Genomic DNA, 8,967 nt, shown 5'->3' on the forward strand with positions numbered 1-8,967 from the left:
CTCCCCAGGCTTTTCGGGAGCAACTAAACTACGAAGCAGTCCATAAGTTTTTGATCCGAGCACACTCAACAGTACCAGTACTTTTTTTGCGTCCCTGATCTAATTAGCCAAGACATAATGCTCAAAACGTTCAATGTACGTTGCCCACTGCTCACCGGACTCATCGAAGGGATCCATATGTCCAATTATTCCAGCCATGATGTGTCTGCTTCTAGTCTCTGTCACCGTAGCGTTAGACTCTTCGGAAGAAGACTGATCCATCAACTCTTTACAGCTACCCTAGCTCACTAGCTCGGTGCTGTTTTAGCGTGGTTGTTCTTTTATTATCCAAACTTGACCAACACCGGCATTTCTCTCGCCGATGCAGTGAAAAGTCTACCGGATTACACAACTCGTCGCCAGTTTATATTATGTTGCCGACTCAGGACTATAGATAAACACTTTTATCTAAACATATAGAGCAACACACACACGTTGTTTTCTTGGTTCACTGCTTCTTCAACTGCTTTTATTCAATACAGACATCAACCAATAATAGAACACTGCTGCCCCCTAGTGGTTCAGTCTTTATATAACACAACATTTAGCTGCATACATAACAGAGATGGCAAGGAAAGACAACTTTGTTTTCTGCAAAAACTAGTGATGGAAGAAATGAGGCTTTTTAAGGTTCGAATTGAATGAACCAAATTGCTTCACAAAATGATTCACTGTTTCAAAGCATTCGAAACACGACACATGGTGACACCTGCTGGTCAAAACAGTGTAAATGCAACAAAAACTCTTGCCAAACGTGCATAAAAAAACAGCTTTTACAAACATTTCAAATGTTTTATTGAAAGTATAATCTATCAGATGCAATTATCTAATCATCTAATATCACTAAATATCAAGAGTCTGTATAATATCTATTGTTTTATCAGTTTTTTTATCCGTTTGTTCTATGGATGGGTCAGTTAAACATGGATTATTAACTATATTCCTTTTATTTTTACAAATACCTCATTAAAATGTCTACAAATGTATAAAACTAATCAGAGATCTGGTAATAGACACTTAGACACATACAGTTTTTCTCTTTTGATTTCTCCAAACTCGTTCTCAAAACAGTTAAAGTATTAGTTTACCCAAAAATTAAAATACTGTCATTAAACGGTGCTGTTTACACCATTTGTGACATCAGTCGTAAACCTTCTTAGCAACAATTTCAAAGTATAGTGCTGTGATTCATCTTACTCTTTAGCTAAATTTCTTTTATGAAACAAAGGCAAGCTGAGCATGTCCTCTGAATGGGTGAAACCCTTAAGCTCAACTACAAGTCTCTCAGTGACATTGTCATTATTTACATCATTTTAAAAATGTAGTGTATTTTCCCAATTGCAGTCTCTAGGTCTTCTGCATGGCAGCAGATCTCCAAAACTGAGACTGAATTATGACCAAATCTTTTCTTTTATAAATTTTTAGTTTCACTCTGTTTTGCCCAGCTTTATATTTCACACACAAAGGATTCCAGTGAGAGATTTTTCTCCTTTTATCTATTGGTTCATTCAATCAAAAGATTTTTTCAAGTTAACGTGACCATTTGCTTATTTTCACTGTTGCAACATTGTTACAGCAAAGCAAATAAACATCTAGCTAGGTTTTAATTTACACCCCTTTTGTTGAATACCAGAATAAAATTTGGATGCTGTTACTCCATTATAAGGTTAATCTCTTGTTGTGTAGGCATACATGGGTTGCATCGTCTATTTCTTTGAGATCTTCTCTCCAGATTATTATTTATTTATTTATTTTCTTTATTGCAGGGTGCTTGATCTCAGTTTTTGTCTTGCAGGAAAATCAAGTCTTACAGTCCACCCCTGGCCCCTTGTGGCAAATTCAATCAGTTCTGAGGGACTACTTTCCTGCTTCCATATATTGGTTGTTGTTTTCAGAGTGTTCATAGGCTGGCACCTAGCAGCGTCAGTCGATGGGTGCAGGAGTCAAGTCGTCACCTGAAATAAGAACATTAAGGCAGGTAAAAGTACTGCAGAATGCATCTCTGTGGCACACAGTCCCTTTAGGTGTGTACTGTGCTGACTGGATGCTGCAGCCGCTGGACATGATGTCTGTGATCCTCTTGGTCAGGTTTACTTCCAACTGCACTTGGCTGTGATGGTATTGTGTCTGAAGAATGACTGTTGTACCACGTCTGTTGGGTTGGTCAGCAGAACGTGTCAGGAAAGTCTCACTACACTTTATGGAAACATTTGTGTCCGCCCCAGGTTTAATTGATCCTGTGACAAGTCCTCGGTTACCTTCAAGCAGAAGGTTTGGTTTGCCGGGCAGGCCAAATCTCAGTGGGATTAATTTCACTGATGATGCTCCATTGCGTGCAGGACACCTGAACAACTTCTGAGTGACCATTCAATACTTGAACACTAATGAATTTGGTGTCATTGTAAGATGAGAAAAAGGGTTGTTGGATGAACACAAGAACACAAAATAACACATGATAAACATGTCAAAAGTGCGAGTGGTAAACAAGGTGTCTATCTTTAGTGAGCAGATCTCATTCTAATCACCCGATTCTTCGACATGGTACTGAAATTGGTCTGGATGAGTTAAAGGAAAAGTAGCAAAGAGTCAAAATAACTAGTATATTTACCAGTGGTATGTATAATTAATATATCACATACTTAAACATAGAAATGCACAATTTCATGATTACAATTATAAAACTGTCTATAATAGTTGTTTTAACTGCTAATCCTTAATGCAAAACTAAGGTTTCAATCAAGATAATTAGAGAATGGAATTTACAGAAACAGAGATTTAAAATGTCTTGTTTAGCTTTTACAAGCATCATATGTGCATTTGATGTACAGGCTAAGTCACACTCACGAATACAGGTCTGGGAATTGAGTAACTGATTTACAGAAATGCCTGCATTTCAGTTGTAATTTCTTAGTTAAATTTGTCATTAGTCATATGCTGGAAACTAGGGGGCCCTCCTAGAATGCATAGCATCTAAACATTAAACCTAACTGTGTCACACATCACTTACAGTAAAGCAGTCATGTGTTTTAAAGAATAAACTCAACTAGTCTAGATGCACATGTAGTAACACAAACAACTAGAATGTGTTCTATGAGAACAATGTGTCTAACACAATTACAAATTCGAATCCTTCCATGGATTCCTTATAATTCTTCCAGCACTGATAGTGCTCCCAACTTCTGTCTACATTCTGTTCCATCTTACATCAGATGCTTCTAATTGCTTCTGCTCTTCTTTTAAAATTGTTTCTTTTTCCAAACCATTGCTTAAATTATCATGAGATTAAAGACAATCCCTGTTCATTATAATATAATATATGTCATAATATGATCATTATATTAAAATAGTATGAATTAAAAATAATTGTATTTGCTCAACAATTCTAAAAGGCAAATAAGAATGGATTTACCACAACAGCTAAAGAAAGAGAAGATGATCAAACCTCTTGCTTGTTGCAAATCCTAATTTTCCGCTGAAAAGACACTCGCCAACTGGAAATGGGAGATCACGTCAGGGTCACCACTTTGTAGGAAACCCCCATCGGCCCAAAAACGAAATCCGATGGCCTGGGCAAAGGTTAACGTGTGTATGTCTTTTCAGCGTCGCTGTGATGATCACTTAATTTCACTCGTTTCATCTTACTCCAATTTCAATGGATTATTACTCTTAGGTTGTGTTTCCAATTAGAAATTAATCATTGGTTATGTAATAATTTAGATATTTGATTATTCTAGGTATCCCATACTTTCAATTATTCGTTCATTAGTTAGTTAGTTAGTTAGTTATTTTATTTATAAGGCACATATAAAAACAACCACAAGGTTGACCAAAGTGCTGTACATTAGAAACAATATATAAAAAGAAAACTTCAAACAGCAGAGTAAAATACACACAATAAAATTAATTTGTTGTTAAACACCATAGATAAAAAATAAGATTTTAGCTTCGAATAAAACATGGAAAGAGATGGTACCGTTCTAATTGACATTGGTAAGCCATTCCATAGATTGAGGCCAGCCTTTGCAAAGGCTCTGTCCCCTCTATGTTTTAGCTTAGTCCTGCACACAGAGAGTAATCCAAGATCCCCTGACCTAAGTGACCTAATTGGGTTATGAAGGAGTACCAAAAGGGAAAGGGTCATTAAGGACCCATATTGCTTAGAGTCACACGCCCCGGGTTTGCGTGAATCTCACAAAACAAATTCGCCAGTTCAGATTCTTAGTCAGAGGGTGCAGAGTTTACTAATGCATTTGAGTCAAACCGCCACGTGCTTGTTCATACAAAAACACAGTTTTCTTAGTGACAATATTGCAACTTGCAAGGCCAGCTGTTAGACAAAAATCAAAAAGTTCCATGATGTGCTTACATGCTCCTTTCACGGGCCTTAAGTTTGAATCTATCCTGACACAGATTTGCGGAAATATGGACTCCAATAATCTACTGGTTATAATGATTTCAGAGGAATCCAGAGTAAATCAAATATAAAATTTGTCAAGTAAAAAATGTATCATGCTAAATACATAGTTGAACAATTAGAGTTCAGAAATAATAAATGGTTAACATTAATTGAAATGCACATACACACAGTGATGTGTGAGTGTCTCCAAACATTCACCAATCTCTGCATGGGGGTTTCTGGCTACAGAAGATCCCACATGACTGCTTTGCACTTTACCTTATATACCAAGACCAGAACAAAAGGATTGTACATTTTTATTACACCAACACCTGTTTTGGGGGAAGAGGAGTGGGTTTTCAGATATCTTGAAGAAACACCACTCAAAAGGAGGACAGAATTCTCCTTAGTGTTCAATCTTCTTCATAATACCAGTGACTGCTGTGAAATTGAGACCATATTACCAATCGAATTGAGAAATTTGAAATGATACCAAACATGAAAAGAAAAAACAATAAATACACAAGTTACATTGTACATCTTGGAGAACTTTCAGTGACTTGAGTCAGGGGGAAAGGAGGGTGTGTGTGTGTGTGGGCGGGGGGGGGGCAGGGGTTGCATCCCGTAGATGTGTGAGGGCAAGGCGTTGTTCTATGCTATTTCTTTGAGATCTTCTCTCCAGATAATTTTTATTGTTTTATTGCAGGGCGCTTGATCTCAGCTTTTGTCTGAGCAGGAAAATCAAGTCTTACAAAATAACTAGTATATTTACCCAGGAGCGCTGCTAAGTGGGGGGGCTTGTAATTATTTACACACCTGTCATCTATCATCATCCACTCATCACCACAGCCCTACATAAGCACACCACTCACCTCACTTAGTTGTCCGTTCTCGTTTATACGTATTGGACTGTTCCCTGTTGATACCTACCTATTCCATCCAGCATGCTTCCCAGTCTTCGTGCCTTGTATCTGTGTGTGTGTCATCCTACCGTCTACATGAGCCTGATTCACCACTCAGCTTCCAGCCATCCACAAGTCATCTACCTGCAATACAATAGGTTAAAGAGAAAAAGTATCCTCCTTGTCCAGCCCCATCAGAAACACATGTGGCCTGGTCAGCTCAACTTCCGCCGGTTCCCTCCACATACCCCTTCAGCAACTCTGTCCATTCCTGCCTGCCTAAAGATCTCCGAAATCACAAGATGGCCACCATCACACTGCCTCGACATAAGATGGCTGCCACTACCTCAGAGCCTCGGTGCAAGATGGCCGCCGCCACACCTGAGTCGCTTCGCAAAATGGCCACTGCCACTTTAGAACCTCGGTGCAAGATGGCCATTGCCAAATTTTATAGTTTTATAATTGTAATTATTAAATTGTGTATTTCTATGTTTAAGTATGTGATATATTTATTGTTTAGCAATTGTCATTCAAATACTTGAACCATTTGGACCTCCACCTGATATTAACATTTCACACAACTTTAATTACATGTCCAGTAAAATAACTTCCCTGATCAGGTTGATTGTTTTAGTTGATAAATACTGGGCATCTTTAATTTTTCTCATTTAAGATTCTTGCACAGATAGAAGATGAAGAAGTTGTTTCCCATTAATTAGATTTTCCCTTCCATTTTCTTTCCTAACAATTGAATTAATGAAATTGTGAAGCATGTTGTAGCCTTATGGCAGTTATATGCTCCTGTACATGGTGTAACTGCAGCTATACAGAAGATAGCCCAGTGTTCCACTTAGGAAACAAACAAATTCAACATAGACACACATACAACTTGAAATTGTTGTACATTTTCAGTATTACAGTTATTCCAACTTACACAAGATAGATGGTCTAGAATGCATAGCATCTAAACCTTAAACCTAACTGTGTCACACATCACTTACAGTAAAGCAGTCATGTGTTTTAAAGAATAAACTAAACTAGTCTAGGAGCACATGTAGTAACACAAACAACTAGAATGTGTGTTCTATGAGAACAATGTGTCTAACACAATTACAAATTTGAATCCTTCCATGGATTCCTTATAATTCTTCCAGCACTGATAGTGCTCCCAACTTCTGTCTACATTCTGTTCCATCTTACTACATTCTAATTGCTTCTGCTCTTCTTCCAAAATTCTTTCTTCTTCCAAACCATTACTTGAATCATCATGAGATTAAAGGCCATCACTGGCCATTATAATATAATATATCATAATGTGATCATAATATAAATTATATTATATTAAAATAGTATGAATTAAAAATAATTGTATCGGCTCGGCTACAAGTCTCTCAGAGAAATTATAAATATCATTATGTACATCAGTTTTAAAATTTAGTGTATTTCCCAATTGCAGTCTCTAAGACTTCTGCATGGCAGCAGATCTCCAAAACTGAGACAGAATTATGACCAAATCTTTTCTTTTATAAATTTTTAGTTTCACTACTCTGTTTTGTCCAGCTTTATATTTCACACACAAAGGATTCCAGTGAGAGATTTTTCTCCTTTTATCTATTGGTTCATCCAATCACAAGATGTTTTCACAAGTCAATGTGAATATTTGCTTATTTTCACTGTTGCAATGCAAATAAACATGTAGTTGGGCATTATTTACCTCAAAATTTAAGTTTTAATTTACAGTCCTCTGTGGAATACTAGAATAAAATTTGGATGCTGTTATTCCAATTTAAGGTTAATCTCTTGTTGTGCTGCTATCATGTCCCTGATAAAATGTGGTTATCTTATTCTCCACCCCCACCGGATTTCGGTCTCCGGTCTTAAATCTGGGTATGCTGACCCATTCTACTAATGTGTCTATATTGGATGCGGTTAGCTTTACCTCAACACTTCTAAAAGGCAAATAAGAATGGACTTACCACAACAGCTGAAGAAAGAGATGATCCAACCTCTTGCTTGTTGCAAATCCTAATTTTTCGCTGAAAAGACACTCGCCAACTGGAAATTGGAGATCACGTCGGGGTCACCACTTTGTAGGAAACCCCCATCTGCCCAAAAACGAAATCCAATGTCCTGAGCGAAGGTTAACGCATGTATGTCCTTTTTTTAGCACCCCCTGGAAATGGGAGATCACGTCGGGGTCACCACTTTGTAGGAAACCCCCATCGGCCCAAAAATGGAATCCGATGGCCTGGGCGAAGGTTAACGCATGTATGTCTTTTCAGCGCCCCTGTGATGATCACTTAATTTAACTTGTTTAATCCGACTCCAATTTCAAATGATTATTACTCTTAGTTTGTGTTTCCAATTAGAAATTAATCATTGGTTATGTATTAATTTAGATATTTGATTATTCTAGGTATCCCATACTTTCAATTATTCGTTCATTAAGTTCACTTTATTTCACTCGTTTAATCTGACTCCAGTTTCAAATGAATATTACTCTTAAGCCGTGTTAAGACTGCACGATTTTAGCCCCGATTTTGGCTCACCGACAGGTTTTGGGAAATCGCCGACAAATGCCCGAAATCACAGGCAAATCGGTGCTCGTTCACGCGAGTGACAATCACGCAGTGTGAATGAGCAAAGACGCGATCTGAGAGAATCGCCGACGAGTGGCCGACGCCCGTGAGATATTTGGCATGCTAAATATCTGGACCTGTCGGCGACTCAAAATCCTGCAGTGTGAAAAGTGTTCTGACTGAAAACTACATCGGCGATGACCGACAGCCAATGAGAGAGCAAGATACAGAGCAGCGGGGAGGAGTTATAAACCAAAATATCAGCAAGCATGGCTTCGTACATAAACATTACAATTCTATCAAACAGAACCAAAGCACAAACCTTTGCTTGACCATCAACAGCAGCACATTGAAAAGTTATGTATTTACCTCCAACTCTCGTTGCAGAACACACACTCCACAGTCTCCCCAACCATTTCCTCCTCCATATTCTTTTTTTCTTTTTATTGTTTTCGCTGCAAATCAGCACACCGGCAATTCATATTGCAAGCTTCTTGCGGGGTACCGTTTTTAATAATAATAATAACTCCGGTCTTGCACGCATGATATCGCGTTGTTTCCTTGTCACATCTCGCATGTGTTTGGTTGTGAAACGTAGTTTGCATGCCAGACAGAGTTGTCGGCGATTCTTCCTATTGTAAAGTCATGGAGTGTGAAACCTTCTGTCGCCGATCCATCGTGCAGTTTGAACACAGCAGCGACTGAATGCTGGCCAAGACAGTCATGCAGTGTGAAAAGAACAGTGACCCGACTGCTTTGAAAATCGCGGAGTCTGAACTCGGCTTTAGGTTGTGTTTCCAATTAGAAATTAATCATTGGTTATGTATTAATTTAGATATTTGATTATTCTGGGTATCCCATACTTTCAATTATTCATTCATTACAGACCCATATCGGTTAGAGTCACACACCCTGGTTTGTGTGGATCTGACGACACAAATTTGCCAGTTCTGATTCTTAGTCAGAGGGTGCAGAGTTTACTAATCCATTTGAGTCGAACCGCCACATGCTTGTTCATACAAAAACACAGTTTCCTTAGTCACAAAATTGC

This window comes from Megalobrama amblycephala, linkage group LG22 (assembly GCF_018812025.1).
Source record: "Megalobrama amblycephala isolate DHTTF-2021 linkage group LG22, ASM1881202v1, whole genome shotgun sequence".
Classification (NCBI taxonomy): domain Eukaryota; kingdom Metazoa; phylum Chordata; class Actinopteri; order Cypriniformes; family Xenocyprididae; genus Megalobrama; species Megalobrama amblycephala.